Genomic DNA, 17,592 nt, shown 5'->3' on the forward strand with positions numbered 1-17,592 from the left:
TATTAGTCAGACACAAGTTACAGAACATTGCATAAGGTGTGTCCCATAATGTAATCCCAACCTAGAATTTTAAATCAAGTAACTTCTGAAGAGGTTCCTCGCAAAAGAGCATACAAGGCTAAGCAGAAATAAATAATTTTAGTCAGGGAATATCAAGTAATGTAATATAAAATAGCAAAAAGGGACAAGCATCTGAGAATCAATCTAGCCAATAAAATGTCAGCACTCATTAAGAATCCAGTATCTGGCTCAGATAGAAAATGGTCTAAGCCAGAAAGCAAGTCTGTCTGGAAGTTGAGAGAGTCTGTAGCCCTGTTGAGTCTGAGTGACTCGGAGTCTTGCTCTTGCTTTCCCCTATTCTTTCCCTAAGATACTTTTTATAATAAAATACGCCATGAAATTATAACAAATGTTTCAGATAAGTTGTACAATTGACCAGTAAACAGGCAAGAACATCGTGAGACAGAAATGGTTTACATTGAAATGGCAACTTTAAACAACGAGAATTCCAAAGACAAGATATGATTTGTAGAAGTTTTAAACATAATGGAACATCATGAAATGTTCTCAGCTATCCTGGTCTCTAAAGAATAAAGAACATTAATGTAAGTTGTAAGCCTACTTACGTTGAATCATCTCCTTTCTCACACATTTTCACACTAGAAGCCTATTCATAAAGAAGCAAATTTTAGATTAGTTTATCAAATTTTGAGATTCCAATGAAGGTCAAGCAGTTAATAATAAATATGAAATATATTTTTCTTTGTTAGCATAGGAAGTTTGCATCTTGAAAAGGCCATGCAAAAGTCATGATAAAAACATTCCTGCTGTGCTAATGCAGTTTGGAATTTGTTAACGTTAGCAAATCGAGCTGGTCAAGAAAATGGGGGTCATGCAGAGTTTAGAGAAGGAAAATACACATGTAAAATCCAGTTGTTAGTCCTATTTTCACTCATTCAGGTTATTAGTTTAATTAATTTTATTTTTATTGAAATCTCTAGTAGTACAAATAGGCTACCCTAAAGAAATATAATGGGGGCATCTAATCACATAAATTTAGTATGTTAGTGTTATAGGCAAAGTAGTGTGTTATAATTTGCACACCATGTGATAATTTGTGCTCCAGCAAGCCCTAATCCTAAAACAGCAACACCCACATACAAGCTTGTAGGAAAGATATAAATTTAATCTCAGTATTCCTTCAGCATTGTTAGAAGTAATTATAATCAAAATAGGAGGCCTACAGTCTCATCAAAGTCTTATCAGTTAAATCAAAATAAAAGCCAAGCAGCTTTATCATGACATATCTTTGTGCCCTTTGCCTAGATCACTCTCATGAGCCCACACATTATACCACTTCATGCTTCAAGAGTTGACATCCAAATAGTAGCATGAGGTGTGTTTCGTTGACAATAACACATCATGCAAGCCAGGAACCTAATGACAATGCATGGTGTATACATTAATCAACCATACTTTTGTTTGCCTTCAGCAGAGCATTTCCTTGGGGATGGTGCAAAGTTCTTATCTTTTACAGTATTACAGTTTTAGATCCAAATTGTTCCATTTTGGAAGTCAGGATTAGAAAAGCATAGTCTGATATTCAGTAATATTTCCTGAAAAAGATCTTCAGCAATGTGATATCCCTAAAATCAAAATGTTTATTAAATTACACCCCAATACACCCCAAAAGACCTATGCGCACAAAAGAGGAACATTGCCATTGTGTAAGAAAATGAAATGGGTCAATTAAATATATCCCCATTTTTCTATAGACCCCCCAGATAATACATTGGAACCATTATTTCCTTTCTTGAATTCAGCAGATAGAAACACATCACTAGTGGAAATTTGCCCATCACCTTTCTGTTAATCAAGGGCCATAAATTTGTCTATCCAAGCCTTATTTGCTAAGTGTCAAATCTCCTGATGAATTTAATTAGACCTGCTGGGTTTCTATGGATCTCTTACTTCTAATTGGATTGAGAACTGTTGTTACAATTCCCATCAGAATTAAGTGGGCACTCATAATGAGGGTCATAATTGCAACAGCTTCCCGTGCTGCACAGTCACTACAGAATAAGTTCTACTGCCTTACAAGAAAAGATTTACACTTCACTTCAAGGTACTTCTTTGTTCTTCCATGCACAAGCAATGTTCTAATATACAGTTGAGCCCTCCAGATGATACCATCCAGAACTTTCAAGTAGAATTTATGAGATGTGAATTAATCTTTCTTGACTAAAGGGGTTTTACAGGAGACTGTAGAGAAGGCAGCAATGTTATCATGTTTTTCCTACCAGTCAAAAGGGACATAAAAAGGCTAAGGTATTTGAGAGGAATAACAACTTAAAAATATGAACACCGGGGCGTGGTCTGGCCACGAGCTGAGATGGCTGCCTAGGGAACGAGCTCCGTGGAGTGGCGGGCCTCTGGACAGGGGCGATGGCTCGAATATGTGACAGAACAACTAGGTCCTAAACAACTATAGCCTAAACCACTACTGCTAAACAACTAAAAAGTCTCTACAACTAAGTACTGAACAACTACTGTCTGAACAACTATTGTGTCTGAATATCTGAATAACAATTGCCTGAACAACTAATATATATATATATTCTAAACAACTAATAAACCATAAAAACTAAAAGGAAAACCTTACCTTAAAATTAGTTGTTCAGGCAATTGTTATTCAGGCACAATTGTTGTTTAGACAGTAGTTGTTCAGTACTTAGTTGTAGAGACTTTTTAGTTGTTTAGCAGTAGTGGTTCAGGCAAGTAGTGGTTTAGACCTAGTTGTTCAGGATGTTTCCCCGATGGCTCTTATATGTGCAGAGGTGCCGCAAGTCGCACGCCGGATAGACGCTGAGGACCATGGCTGCCGGGGGGCCCCTTGGGCAGCCGTGGGAGGCACTGCCATCGGCGGACGCAGGAACAGCAGCGGCTTGGCGGCCTTCAAGCAGATGAGAAGCCGCAGCCTCGTGTGATTTAGGGGCCCAGCTGGGATCGCGCAGGTGACCGGGTGCTTGGGAAGCCCTGGATACGGACGTGTATGGCGGCAACGGGCTTGTCGGGTGAGGGGAGACCTGGATTGCGGCCGCGGCCGCGGCCTCACCCGTCTGTGTGTCTTCGCCTGCCCTCTCTTTCTTGGCCGTCCGGGCCTGCCGGTGCACCTCGGGCTGTAACGCTGGTGACGCCCGGGGCAGTGTGGAGCCTCGGCTTTGGTGCACCCACAGACTGGACCCTGACGAAGGATAGGGGGACGGCAGCAGGTGATTGCTGGAGAGCCCGTGCTGGAGCAGTGGTGGAGTGGGAAGGCGCCTGAGAAGTGGTTGCCATGAACACTCCATGGAGGCACCAAGAGCAAGAGGGAGAGGTGCTTTGCGGTACGACCCATGATTGACGACACCAGAGGAGGGCCACACACCGGGTGTATGGACGTTGAGGACTGCAAGGTGAGGAGGGGAGCATAGGGGATGCGATACCAGGCGGTATCATACAGCAAACCTGTGTCTCTTATCCTATATCCTGTTGGCAATGCAGGGGGTCCCTGATCGGACTGTCTGGAAAGCACCAACCACAGCAGTGTTTACTGCAGGGCGAGGACCTAGTACAACTATAGCCACCACCCTCGTACTGCGCTGAACTATCTGGCTGGAGCGCCAACAATACTTTCCTGGCCTTCTCGGCACTGGCACATTGGAGGGCGCTTTGTCCTGCCGCTCCTCTTCCTAGCGGACCATGAATGATGGGGCCCAGCACCCTCCCCACTGACTGCGATTTGGTTCCATTGATCACTGAAGCCCCGTTGAACGCTCTCTGATCATGGGGATATGATCACCGTTTGAGAGACGACACACCTCTCCCCCTTCTTCCATTCTTTTCCTGCATTGCCCACCCGCCCTCCTGCGTCTGCCGCACTGAGGGCTGATACCCTCCCGATCCTTACCTATACGGAGGAACGTGCGATGCCCAGCAGACAGACGTCAAGCAAACACCCGGGAAAGACGTCCCGGCAACTGCTCTTCTCTGGAGCCTTGCACCACCAAAAGAGTCCCGCCCACGGCAGAGCACTCCCTCACCTCCTCAGTATGGCAGAATTTACACAGAGGCAACCATGGACTGTATCCTGCAGGAGATCTCGGCAGTGGGCCGCAAGTTGGAAGGTATGGACAGTGCTATGGCCTCTCTGACGGCGGAGACGAAATCCATGCGTTTGGACATAGCGGGCTTCCAGACATAAGTTACGGCTCTAGAACAGTGAGTAGCAACTGTGAAAGCACGCATTGCATCCTGGGTGGACAGAGACCAGGAACTCTTATATCTCTGCAGCAAACTGATTGACTTGAAGGACAGGAGCCCTAGAGACAATATTCGCTTCCTTGGGTTCCCGGAAAATGTTGAGGGTGCAGACATACACTCTTATCTGCGGGAGACCCTGCCCAAGCTGACTGGCATTATCTTTGACCCCCCCCCTGGAATTTCAAAGGGTACACAGGCTAGGTCCCAAATGGCAAAACAGTACCAACCGTCCTCGCCCAATCATAGCATGCCTGCTGCGCCATGTACAGACCCGTCAACTATTGCAGGCGGCCAGAACGCACTGCCCATTCCAGCTAAATGAACTGGAGGTTAGACTAGTGGCTGACTTTTCCAAGCAAACCAGCAAACGTAGGAGAGCCTTCTTGGACCTTTGACCCCACCTCTGTCAGGTGCATGTGAAATACGGCTTATTTGAACCAGCCAGGATGTGAATCACCAAAAACCGAGTGTCAAAAGACTTTTACGACCCAAGGACTTACGAGTGTTTTTGGATGGTCTTCAGCACCAGATTCAGTCTGTGGACACAGTGCCCTTGACCCGGCCTCCGGACCCGTTGGGGCCGCTTTCGGGTGTCGCCTCTTCTGCTTCTGCTCCTGAAGACACAGGACAGTCCACTACTGACTCTCACCCCAGGGGGAGGGACCTGGAGAGACTCACAAAGAGTTACGACGATAGGGGTCAAGTGCTGCAGACGGTGGCAATGCACATGCAGATAGCTGATAGAGACAAGTCTCACTCACCCCTGAAACCCACTTTGACCCCTACGTGAGGACATGGAAACATAATACCCCATGGGTGAACTGTCATGGAAGGACGCGGAGTCCTGTGAGAACCCGCAGCGACCCTCCAGTTGAGATGACAGAGAGATGAGTACTTGCCTTTACCATATCACAGACATCTCGCTTATAGATGGCCAGTTTTCTCACTTGGCTTATGGCAGCTGCACTTAGTTGACTAGTTCTTATTTGGTTTGTTTGCTGTGCGATTAACATTGCTCACAAGTCTTCTCTGATCCCTTTCGCTAACAAGATGTTCTAAGTTTACCTGCTTCTGTATGTCAGCTGTTGGATGTCTCAAGTTCTCTCGGCTACTTGGTTTAGCATGATGGAGAATTACTCTTCATCTCTCCACGGCACATCGCCACCTCCCCCCTGCGCCCTCTTCCTCCCTCCCCTCCCCCCTTTTTTTGTGATTCCGTCTTCGTCGCTGTGGTTTTGCTGTGGTCCGGCCTTGATATCCTTCTCAACATGCCATGCATCACCCCTTCTCCCACGCACACACCCTCTCCCTTCCCTCCATCCAATCTGCCATGCGATGTTGCTCTGACCCCCGCTGCATGCTCTCCTGCTGCCCCCCTGGGCATTGGAAGTGTGGGGTGGTGGTGTCCCGCACGCGTCGCCTCCCCCGTCGGGGGGCCCGTCGGTCGTATGATTGGGCTCCGGAGGCTTAGGTTTAGACCCGCAGGTTACACTACAGTTCAGGATCATCGGGACCTCTGTCCCACTCTCTCTTCTTTTTTTTTCTCTCTCTCTTTCCTTCTATGTTTTTCTTCTCTCCTTTCTCCTTACCTCCCTTCCCTCTCTTTCTTCCTCTTCACTCCTTTTCTCTCCTCTCTTTCCTCCTTCATCTTCCCCCATTCTCTCCTTTCCCCCCTTTCCTTTCTTGTCTCCCTCTCTTTTTTCCTCCTCTCCGCTCTTGAGGACAGCACCAGGGTTTAGTTGCCCTCTCGGTCCATCCTTTGTGTTTCTCTCCCTTCCCTTCTCCATTCCTAGCCTCCCTCCCTGCCCCCCTCCCTTCTCTATCCGTATCACTGGGCTCCAAGATGGCAGGGCCTCTCCCATCCCCCTCAGAACCATTGCAGATCATATCGTGAAATGTAAATGGTCTCACCCACTTTATCAAACAGAAAAAAGTTCTGTCCTACCTTAACTCCAAACAGGCTGATATAGCTTTACTTCAGGAGACACACCTGGACAGTGAGGAGTCTAGTAAACTGCACAGAGACTGGGTAGGGACTGCATTGTTCACTTGTAGCCCTACCTCACCTGATACAGGAGGCAACGTCCCTCAGAAATGTGGTGTTGCACTATTAATACACAAAACCCTTCCCCTCGCAGTTGTTAAGTCATCGGGTCATCTGGTTGCACCTCGACCGGGGCAAAGTCAAACTTTCAGGCCGACCGCGATGGAGCCCTGCTCGGCTACAGGTCGCGGGAGGCCTCGGTTAAAAAGTTACCTTCTGACTTAGTCTTTATTTTGAAGATTTTCTTCAGCGGGACGAACCTGCCAGTCCTATCCGACCTCCTGGAGCCCTTCTCCGGATACGCGATGCTGGATTCCTCGGTGGAGATTTTTACCTTACTTAAAAGTAAATAAGGGCAGTTCTAATGCTAGTCTATGAGAGGAGCAGTCCTCACACTAGTGGGACATGTAAAACACATAAGTACATGTCCTTCCTTTTACTTACATATCACCCCGCCCTATGTGTTCCTTAGGGCCTACAATAGAGGTAACATATGTAGAAAAAGGAGAGTTTAAGGCTTGGGAAGTAGTTTTAAATTCCAAGTTGAAGTGGCAGTGAAACTGCAGATGCAGACCTTGCAATGGCAGGCCTGAGGCATGTCTAAGTGGCTACTTATGTGGGTGGCACCATCAGTGCTGCAGGCCCACCAGTAACATTTAATTTACAGGCCCTGGGCACCTCTAGTGCACTTAACTAGGGACAAACAAATAAATTAAATATGCCAATTGGGTAGGAACCAATGTTTCCATGATTAGGGGAGAGAGCACATGCACTTTAGCACTGGTCAGCAGTGGTAAAGTGCTCAGAGTCCTAAAACCAGCACAAAAGGGTCAGAAACATGGTTGGATGCAAACAGAAAGTTGGGAATGATCACCCTAAGGCTGTCAGGTCTGACAAATACCCAATAACTACATTTCCCAGAATTCCTCGTAATCAGCAAGACTGGTGAATTTTTAGAGACACATATCAAATTTTTCACTAAATCACTGAGAATGGGTCTTAGTTAGCAGGACTTTCCAACCATGAAAGAAACTGATTAGGTTAAGAAACCAGTTGTTTTTTAGCCTGTAAAATTGTGCCCTGATTAAAATTGATTTCATAGTTAGGTGTTGAAAGTAGATAAATCTTACATTTAAAAAACAAAAAAAACACTGACATTCATCAGTGATAGTTTACTTAGCTCACTTTAAGTTGTCCCAGCCATGCACTACTTACATTACATATTAGCTAACTCATTACTAGTTAAATTACTCCATTGATGATATCACACATAACATTTCAAATTACACCATTTATTGAATCATCCTGACACAAATTGTGACCCCAAACTCTGCATCTCTATCTGCTCTCAATGGGAAATTACACTTAAAAGATATTTCAAGGCAATCACCATGTTAACCTATGGCAAAGATAGGCCTTGCAATGGTGAAAATCAAATGTAGCAGTGTTTCACTATCAGGACATGCAAATCACACCAGTACATGCCCTACCTTTTAAATACACTGCTCCCTGCCCATGGAGCTGCCTTGGGCCTAACTTAGGGGTAACTTTCATGTAGTAAAAGGGAAGGTGTGGGCCTGGCAAGTGGGTACACTTGGCAGGTGAAACTGGCACTTCCAAACTGTCCACACCGACACTGTGGTGGCAGGTCTGAGACATATTTACAGGGATACTCATGTGGGTGGCACAATCAGTGCTGCAAGCCACTAGTAGCATTTGATTTACAGGCCCTGGGCACCTCTGGTGCCCTTTACTTGGGACTTACTAGTAAATCAATTATGCCAATCATGGATAAACCAATGACCAATCCAATTTAGACAGAGAGCAGTTGCATTTTAGCACTGATCAGCTGTGGTAAAGTGCCCAGACTCCTAAAGCCAGCAAAAATGAAGTTCAGCACAGGATCAAAACAGGCTGTCAGGAGCCAAAAGGACAGGGGAAACCACACCAAGAGGTTTTTGATCACAGTAAAAAAAAATGCACTTTTTAGAATGTTAGCATTTTTCTCCCTTTATCCTTTTTGTGCCTATAGCCTGGTCTGGGTCACAGTGGGCGTGAAACTGACAGTTAGACTTTGTGAACTCCTCCCAGACAATCTCACACAATGGAGGGATTAGGTGTGTTTGGATGAGGCATCTGCTAACATGATGGGAGGCGAAGCTGAGCACAGCCCTCACACCTGACCCAGGCCACTTTACACCAAGGTTTAGCACAAGCCGCCACCAGCTATTATTTTTGCAAAAGCAAGAATCAATCAACGGTGGAGGACTGCCACCAGGAAGCTCCAGCCAATCTGTCTGTGTTGCCCAGGCTGCTCTTCGTGCCACACCAACTCTGGCCCATGACGCTCTCCTTGCTCCTTGCAACCCTTTCTAGTGTTAAATGTACTCTTTGCACAAAACCTTCAGCAAGACTATTCTGAACTGTATCTGACGTGCATTCCATTGTGGTCGGCCAGAACATTTGACTTTGACCCGGTCCAGCTCGACCAGATAGCCGTGGTTGGTGCTTTGTGCTTTTAGGTGCTATTTTACAATCTATTCTTTGAAAAATCATAATTCTGGTTCTGCTGAGTTTTTATTGTTTTATTTATTCAATTCTGCACTATGTTTCTAACTTGATATGAGATCTTTGGTGTGGGATCATTTTCTGTTGTGTTCGCTGTTTAACTGTTTGATGTGTTGCACAAATACTTCGGCCCGTATTTATACTCCGTTTGCGCCGAATTAGCGTCGTTTTTTTCGACGCAAATTCGGCGCAAAACTAACGCCATATTTATACTTTGGCGTTAGACGCGTCTAGCGCCAAAGTATGGGCAAATAGCGTCATTTTTTTGCGTGAACGCCTTCCTTGCGTTAATGAGATGCAAGGAAGGCGTTCCCGTCTAAAAAAATTACGGCGACGCAAATGCGTCGTATTTATACTCCCGGGCAAAAATCACGCCCGGGAGGTGGCGGGTCAAAAAACCCCGCATTTGTGCCACTATTTAACGCCTGGGTCAGGGTAGGCGTTAAGGGGCCTGTGGGCTCAAAATGAGCCCACAGGTGCCCTCCCCTGCCCCCAGGAACCCCCCTGCCACCCCTGCCCACCCCAGGAGGACACCCAAGGATGGAGGGACCCACCCCAGGGACATTCAGGTAAGTTCAGGTAAGTATAATTTTTTATATTTTTTAATTTTTTTTGGGTGGCATAGGGGGCCCTTATTTGTGCCCCCCTACATGCCACTATGCCCAATGACCATGCCCAGGGGACATAAGTCCCCTGGGCATGGCCATTGGGCAAGGGGGCATGACTCCTGTCTTTACTAAGACAGGAGTCATTTAAATGGCGTCTGGGCGTCGAAAATAATGTCGCAAATCGGGTTGAGGCGATTTTTTTGCCTCAACCTGACTTGCCCCATTTTAAGACGCCCTAACGCCATTTTCCCCCTACGCCGGCGCTGCCTGGTCTACGTGGTTTTTTTCCACGCACACCAGGCAGCGCCGGTCTGCTAGCGCCGGCTAACGCCATTCCATAAATACGGCGCCCGCATGGCGCTTCAGAATGCCGTTAGACGGCGCTAAATTTTTTGACGCTAAACTGCGTTAGCGCAGTTTAGCGTCAAAAAGTATAAATATGGGCCTTCATATATTACCTCTAAGTTAAGCCTGATTTATCCAAGTCAAGCCACCATGGGGTTAATTTAGGGTTTGTGTGTGCCTTACCCTGACTAGGATTGTGGTTGCCGCTTGACCAGGGCTCACAACCCAGTCAAACAGTAACCCTCATTCTAACATCCACCATGTTACGTTGTTGTAGACACGTTAATTTAACAACTAGGCATTCCGCTGTGCACTCTAGCCTAGTTACATTTTATTCAGCTTCAGTTTATTTTTCTAAATACAAGCAGCTTTTGCGGTGCTGTTTTATTTTCTTATCTAGCTGTTCCTTTTGCCTAGGAAAGCACTGCGTTCTTAGCAAGATTTTTTTTCTTTTTCACTTTGTGCTTTTACCAAGGCTATAGTCAGATAGGGTTGCTGGCTAAAAGTGGTACACTGTGTCTCTGACATTCACAGAAACATACATATCCTTACGTGGGGACACTTTACCAGAACATCAGTTGTTTTATTATACAAAAACTTCTCTGTCCCAAAACATGTTAGAGGGAGATTCCAGCCAGATGACCATGACTGCATGCTGATTGCTGATTGCCACCCTACAGCCGCTCGCTCGCCTAGACTACTGAATCCCTGCCCTATATGGGGACGCTGTCTTCCCACACCACAGGCTTTCTTGCTCAGGTATGGGTGATGATGTCTTCCAAGGGGGGAACCTGATGGGCAAATTAGGGCTTACTATGCTGTGCTCTAACATAGCTTAGGTAGGGAATATCCTAATGACATTATGGCGGGAATATTTTTGTGTTTCACACTTATTGTCACTATTTTGCTTTTTGTGTATTTTATCATCCTAATTATTGCAATACATGCCATATTATCTAAGATGCAGTTCTTTCAATAGATCTTATTGAACCAAACTCTGCCTATGTTTGTCTTTGCATATGTGAGACTAATGTAACTGAGAGAATTGAATAGGATCTGATATACCTCAGTTCCCCTGAGGAGTCATCTTGTCATGTGCCCGGTTGCCACAAACATCCCTGCTCTTGGGCACTTGTTGTGGAATTGGACTAAGTGCCCCGCACTTCAGGTGATTCCGCTTACCAAATCCAGTAGCCTCATTAGGATAAGGAGAACCTACGCAACACCATTGGGCTAATATAAAATTCTAAACCATGCTTCCTTTCAGAAATTCATGACATTCACCAAGTAGAGGAAGAAGAAGCCCAAATTGAACTTCCTTAGGCCAGAACAGAGTGTGTTGCCGAAGGATTAATCAGTGGTGGATAGAATTGTTGGCACCTGGGAGACTGCGGGCAGGAGATTGTTCATTGGTGGAGATGTCTACCTCATTAGGAGTTTCTTTTACCTAAGAAGATTGAGAGACGACTGAAGTTGTCTTATGTTGGGGAGTGGAGGAGAGGCACTGACTGAGGTAACTATTGGCTTAGGCCTGTGTTGCATGTAGGCATGCATGGATGGGATGGGTATCTGTCACTTTACAGCTTGTGTCTGGGTATTTAGAATTTGTAGGTGCTCTCTAGAAGAGAGAATAAGGGCCAATCTTGAGGCATTTGTATATATGTACTCCTGGTTAAGACCAACAATCGGCTCCTCGTCTTCAGTTGTGGAGACCACAGACAGGCAAGGCAGCTTTGAAGAGAACAGTGTTTTTCCCAGGATTGTACATAGTGCTCCAGGGATTGCACTCCATCTTGATGATGATACTATGGCATCACTATCAGGCTCTCTGTCACCAGGAACAAAGGGCCAGATGTAGGAAGCAGTTTGCACGTCGCAAACATCGAATTTTCCTGTTTGCGACGTGCAAACTGCACTTTGCAATGCACAAAACCTGTTTTGCGATTTGGTAACCTGGTTACTGAATCGCAAAATGGGTTTGCAAGTCGCAATTAGGAAGGGGTGTCCCCTTCCTAATTGCGAGTCGCAGTGCAATGCAGGATTGCTTTGTGACCGCGAACGCGGTCACAAACCAATCGCAGTTAGCACCCATTTCAAATGGGTGCTAACCCATTTACAAAAGGGAAGGGGTCCCCATGGGACCCCTTCTCCTTTGTGAATGGCATTAAAAACATTTTTCCTATGGACCACTGGAAAAATGAAACAAAAACGTTTCATTTTTTAGTTTTGTAATGCATCTCGTTTTCCTTTAAGGAGAACGGGCTGCATTACAAAAAAAAGACTGCTTTATTTAAAAGCAGTCACAGACATGGTGGTCTGCTGTCTCCAGCAGGCCACTGTTGGACCTAGCCTTTTTACAGGGTCATCCCCAAACTTTTTGCCTCCTTCCTCCTATTTTTTCTGACCTGTTGTTGTTGGCTTTTGAACTCTGGGCTAACCAGTGCTAAAGTGCATATGCTCTCTGTGTAAATTGTACTGTTGATTGGTTTATCCATGATTGGCTATTTGATTTACTTATAAGACCCTAGTAGAGCGCACTACATGTGCCTGGGGCCTGTAGATTAAATGCTACTAGTGGGCCTGCAGCACTGGTTGTGCCACCCACTTAAGTAGCCCCTTAACCTTGTCTCAGGCCTGCCATTGCAAGGCCTGTGTGTGCAGTTTCACTGCCACTTCGACTTGGCATTTAAAGGTACTTGCCAAGCCTAAAACGCCCCTTTTTCTACATATAAGTCATCCTTATTGTGTGTGCTAGGTAACCCCTAGAACAGGGTGCTGTGTGGGTAAAAGGCAGGACATGTACCTGTGTAGTTTGTATGTCCTGTTAGTGTAAAACTCCTACATTCGTTTTTACACTACTGTGAGGCCTGCTCCCTTCATATGCTAACATTGGGGCTGCCCTCATACATTGTTGAAGTGGTAGCTGCTGATCTGGAAGCAGTAGGAAGGTCATATTTAGTATGGCCAGAATAGTAATACAAAATCCTGCTGACTGGTAAAGTTGCATTTAATATTACTATTTTAGAAATGCCACTTTTAGAAAGTGAGCATTTCTCTGCACTTAAATCTTTCTGTGCCTTACAATCCATGTCTGGCTAAGTTTAGTTGACAGCTCCTTGTGCATTCACTCAGACTCACCCCAAACACAGTGTACTCAGCCTCACTTGCATACATCTGCATTTTGAATGGGTCTTCCTGGGCTGGGAGGGCGGAGGGACTGTCCTCACACAAAGGACTGCCACACCCCCCACTGGGACCCTGGCAGACGGGATTGAACTGAAAGGGGACCTGGTGCACTTCTTAGCCACTCTTTGAAGTCTCCCCCACTTCAAAGGCACATTTTAGTATAAAACAGGGCCTCTGCCCTACCACCACAGACACTTGCTGAAGAAGAAACCTGAACCAGAACCTGCATCCTGCCAAGAAGAACTGCCTGGCTGCTCAAAAGACTCACCTGACTGCTTTCTACAAAGGACTGCTGCCTTGCTGTTGGCCTGCTGCCTTGCTGAACTCTTTTCTTGCTGCAGAAGTGCTCTCCAAGGGCTTGGATAGAGCTTGCCTCCTGTTCCCTGAAGTCTCAGGACCAAAAAGACTTCTCTTTTTCAACTGGACTCCTTGTGCGCCGAAAAATTCAACGCACAGCTTGCTCCGCGGTGAAAAATTCACCGCACGCCGATTTGGAAAGACGCCGCTCGATGCAACGCCTGCGGTGCGACCGTAACTTCGTCGCACGGCCCGCCTAGACAATGCCGCCCGGCTTCCAGAGAGGAAATCGACACGATGCCTGCCGTGAGGAAGAAAATTCCACGCACAGCCCACCGGAACGTCGCGCAGCCGGATGACAAGCCTAGGATTCCACGCACAGACCCTGGGACATCTGGTAATCCTGTGACCCACAGACGGAGACGGTCCGCGTGCCGGAAAACGACGCACGTCTTCCTGAGTGAAAAATAACAATGCAAGTCCGTGTGTGAAGGGGCGAAACCGACGCACACACCATTTTTCTTCCCGGAAAACGACACACGTCTACCCGCGTGGACAATAACGACGCAAGTCCATGTGTGAAGGGTCGAAACCGACGCACACACCATTTTTCCACGCATCTCTCCCTCTGTGGCCTTCTGCGGAGATTTTCCACTCCAAACCAGGTACTTTGTGCTTGAAAGAGACTTTGTTTATTTTTTAAAGACTTAAGACACTGTACATCACTTTTCAGTGATATCTCTACAATTTCATATTGCATCTTTTATTGTTTTGATCTGCAAATAACCAGATAAATATTATATATTTTTCTAAACACTGTGTGGTGTATTTTTTGTGGTGCTATATTGTGTTATTGTATGATTTATTGCACAAATGCTTTACACATTGCCTTCTAAGTTAAGCCTGGCTGCTCAGTGCCAAGCTACCAGAGGGTGGGCACAGGATAATTTAGATTGTGTGTGACTTACCCTGACTAGAGTGAGGGTTCTTGCTTGGACAGAGGGTAACTTGACTGCCAACCAAAAACCCCATTTCTAACAGCCACCATCCCTGTGAGTGCCGCGATTCTCATGGGGGGTCGCAAATTCCGACCCACCTCATGAATATTCATGAGGTGGGCATTTGCGACCCCCTTGCGAATTGCAAACAGTGTCATGGACACTGTTGTGCATAAGGTTTTGCGACTCGCAAATTGTGAGCCGCTCTGACTCGCAATTTGTGAGTCACAAAACCCAACGTACCTATATCTGGCCCCCAAAAAAAAGATAGTATCTCCCTGCTACTGCCAAGGATACTTTTTTAGTGGTGGACCCCTAGATATGAGCTGCTGAACCAGTGTGTTTAGAAAGAGGTAGTTGACTTGTGTCTCTTGATGTTGTAGTTGGTGAAAAAAGTAAATGTTAATGTCAGACTTGTGTCAGTGGGACTGATGGGAACTGTGATAAGTGACACAAATGGGATGAAGGCTGAAAAATGATAAATACGTATGACGTTAATTCCACATACAGTTGGTTACTCAACATTTATTTGTTAGAGATGACAAAGAGTGAAAGCAAGTTACAAATGGGTGTAGATAGTAAAACATGGATTGTAGACAGCAAGTTACTTGACCGACAGATGGGAGAAGGGCTAATTCTTGCTTGCCTGATATTCCTTGGTATTGTCTGATGGGGTTGGGAGCATAGCATTGATAACAGGGACCTTTGTATCACTGATACTGTGGAGAGCGAAATGAGAAAATATAATTTCAAAAATTGTATCAATGTAAATAAGATGTTATTGACACACAGTACATAAACACCCAGAAAAACATGTCCTGGGTCACAACCAATGGCACAAAGTTGGATTTTGTAGCCATACACTGAGATGACATGAGAGAGTGGTGCTGCTCTAAAAACATCATTCAACAGTTGTGTGCACTGGGTATATGAGCTGATATAATTGTGGCAAGAGATATGTTGGCAGACTAACTAATGAAGCTGCACAACAGATAGATATATTTAGTGGTATTAGGAACGAGACATTAGACATATAAATGCACTCAGCTGAACATTAGGTTTGTATTGTTTTTTTTAATAGAATGATAAATATCCTCAGATTTATGCAGAGAGAATTATGATTATGCAGATTGCAACTGACCTGCCCCAGAACTTGACAGGGTCTGTCATTTGTCTATTGTCTGTGGTGCATCCACATGGAGATGCACTTGGTAAGAGTGGAAGAGGAGATGCTGGTAGGTACAGGATGGGCAGGCAACACAGTATCTGCAAAGTGAAAGATGACATGATATGAATGAGCACAATTGAAATCTTCTCAATGGCAATATTGTGGTAGGTACAGCAGAGGCCTACAATTTTCTGTTTTTTAGTGACTGATAGCAATGTATTATACCTACGTGGATGGCAGGGACACATTTAGATACATGGGCAGGTTGTCCCCTTGCTGCAGAAGGGTAGAGTCCTACTCAGGTTGTTACATCCAATCCACTTGATATGAGAACTGCATAAAAGAAAGTTAGTGGTTGTGAATATTACTAAAATCAATTTACCCTCTAAAGGGGGGTGGGGGGTGAAGCTGTGTTTGAGGGACATGTAATATGTGTGCTTAGCTGTGAAGGGGAGAGAAATGTGACATGAGTGGAGAGTTGTAATACAGTGGAAATATGTAGGTGTTTGGATTCTTACCTACCTTTATGTTGATAGGTGAGGAGGAGATAGAATCCAGGTCCACCTATAGTGAGAACTTTTGCCACCTGTACCCAGGAAATCATCTTCATCCACCTCCTTTCATCTTGCCACTTGGTTTTGAGGTCCCCTATGGTGAGTACCTGCACACCCACTGCAGTGACAACTGAGCCTGCCAGCTCATTCCACATAGTTGCCTTCTTGTTTCCACTGCTGTTGTATGGAGGCAGAAAATGTAGGTACCTATGGTGATCTAAATCAAAGATAACTCCAAGGCGTGTATCCTTCACAGTAAAGTTCCTCACCCTCGTGAATGGAGTGGGCTTCCTTTTGCACACCGTAATAGTTTTTTCGGTCTCTGATAATCTTCAAAGTAATGCAGCCCAAAGGGAAGAAGGCAGAACCCTGGATGTAGCCTACATTTCTGTGCCTCGGGACTTAACGTTTGCCAGGTATGTGTGATTTGAATCAGGTGAATCCTGTTTGTTTGTGCCTTCCCATTTTGTTTTTTCCATTCAAGGGGCAGATATGCCTTGTGGAGAAACGTCACCTATAGGAGTATGGATTATCATTTCAATCGTAAGGTCTCCACTCCCTCCTGTAAGAGGATGGAGACTCATAAATGCTACTGCTGGCCAGATATGTTGCCTGGAAATGGTGAACTCAATCCAGCCAGAAAGTTTCCAGTCAGGCAAAGATGAAAATCTATTTGTGCAGAGATCTCTGCATGTGGAGTTATTTGTGTAACTATGGATTATGTGCATGATTACACTAACCATGACCAATTATCTAGAGCACAGTTCAAATCTAACCACTTTTGACAATTAATAATTATTATTAGTTAATATTCATTGCAATGGCACTCATTTTAACATCCTTTGAACAGTGAACTGTTGAGATAAAATCTGATATGATTCAATCTAATGCCTTGACATTCAGTTGTTCCAGTGAGTTGAAATCCAATAAACAGTTTTATCAAGACTGGAACTTGAAATCTGCAGATGACACAAAGATTTCTTCTGATACTTTACCAATCCACTGCACTATTTAATCAGTGCCTGCCCCTGTAGCCTGCATGGATGCCTCAGTACTTGCAGCATCAATACTAACCCTATAAGCAAATATATGATCATTTAAATCAGTGACCACAAGATCACACTACAATATCTGTAAGTGATTTGAACACACACGCTTAAAATACAGTCTGTTTTCATCAGTACTTTAAAACCAAATAGTTTTAATATCATGTTATATTGGGGAGAAGTAGCAGACAGGGGTTACCAGTGTGGAAAAATAAGCATGTGTACTTGCTTACAATGGGGTGACTGTGAATGCCTCTGTCTCATAATTTCTCCCTTTTAATAGGGATAGTGGAATAATTTTTGGTCTGTCCATATATTTTTGTTTTCATTTTGCAGCACGGTTGGTGATGTTTTAATGTTGTTTAGTGCACAGATACATACATGCGTGCACATGAGCAAAAGCGGTTGCTATAAAACAAGCAGGGGCAGCTTCTTCTCAATGGCAAAGGAGCGTCGACCCCTTGTTTAAGCCAGGA

General features: G+C 45.1%; 1 long non-coding RNA gene across 2 annotated transcripts in view; it reads right to left on the reverse strand.

Annotated features, from left to right (window-relative positions):
* The window catches only part of LOC138279921 (uncharacterized), a 78,795-nt gene that overhangs the window by 40,768 nt on the left and 20,435 nt on the right, over positions 1-17,592 (reverse strand). The window contains exons 1-2 of one of the 2 annotated variants that reach the window (XR_011200877.1): positions 15,490-15,616; positions 627-667 (exon numbers count right to left, since the gene is read on the reverse strand). This is a non-coding gene — a long non-coding RNA (uncharacterized lncRNA). Of the gene's footprint in view, positions 1-626; positions 668-15,489; positions 15,617-17,592 lie in introns of those variants that run through there. The other variant, XR_011200875.1, reaches the window with a different exon arrangement.

This window comes from Pleurodeles waltl, chromosome 1_1 (genome assembly GCF_031143425.1).
Source record: "Pleurodeles waltl isolate 20211129_DDA chromosome 1_1, aPleWal1.hap1.20221129, whole genome shotgun sequence".
NCBI lineage: Eukaryota > Metazoa > Chordata > Amphibia > Caudata > Salamandridae > Pleurodeles > Pleurodeles waltl.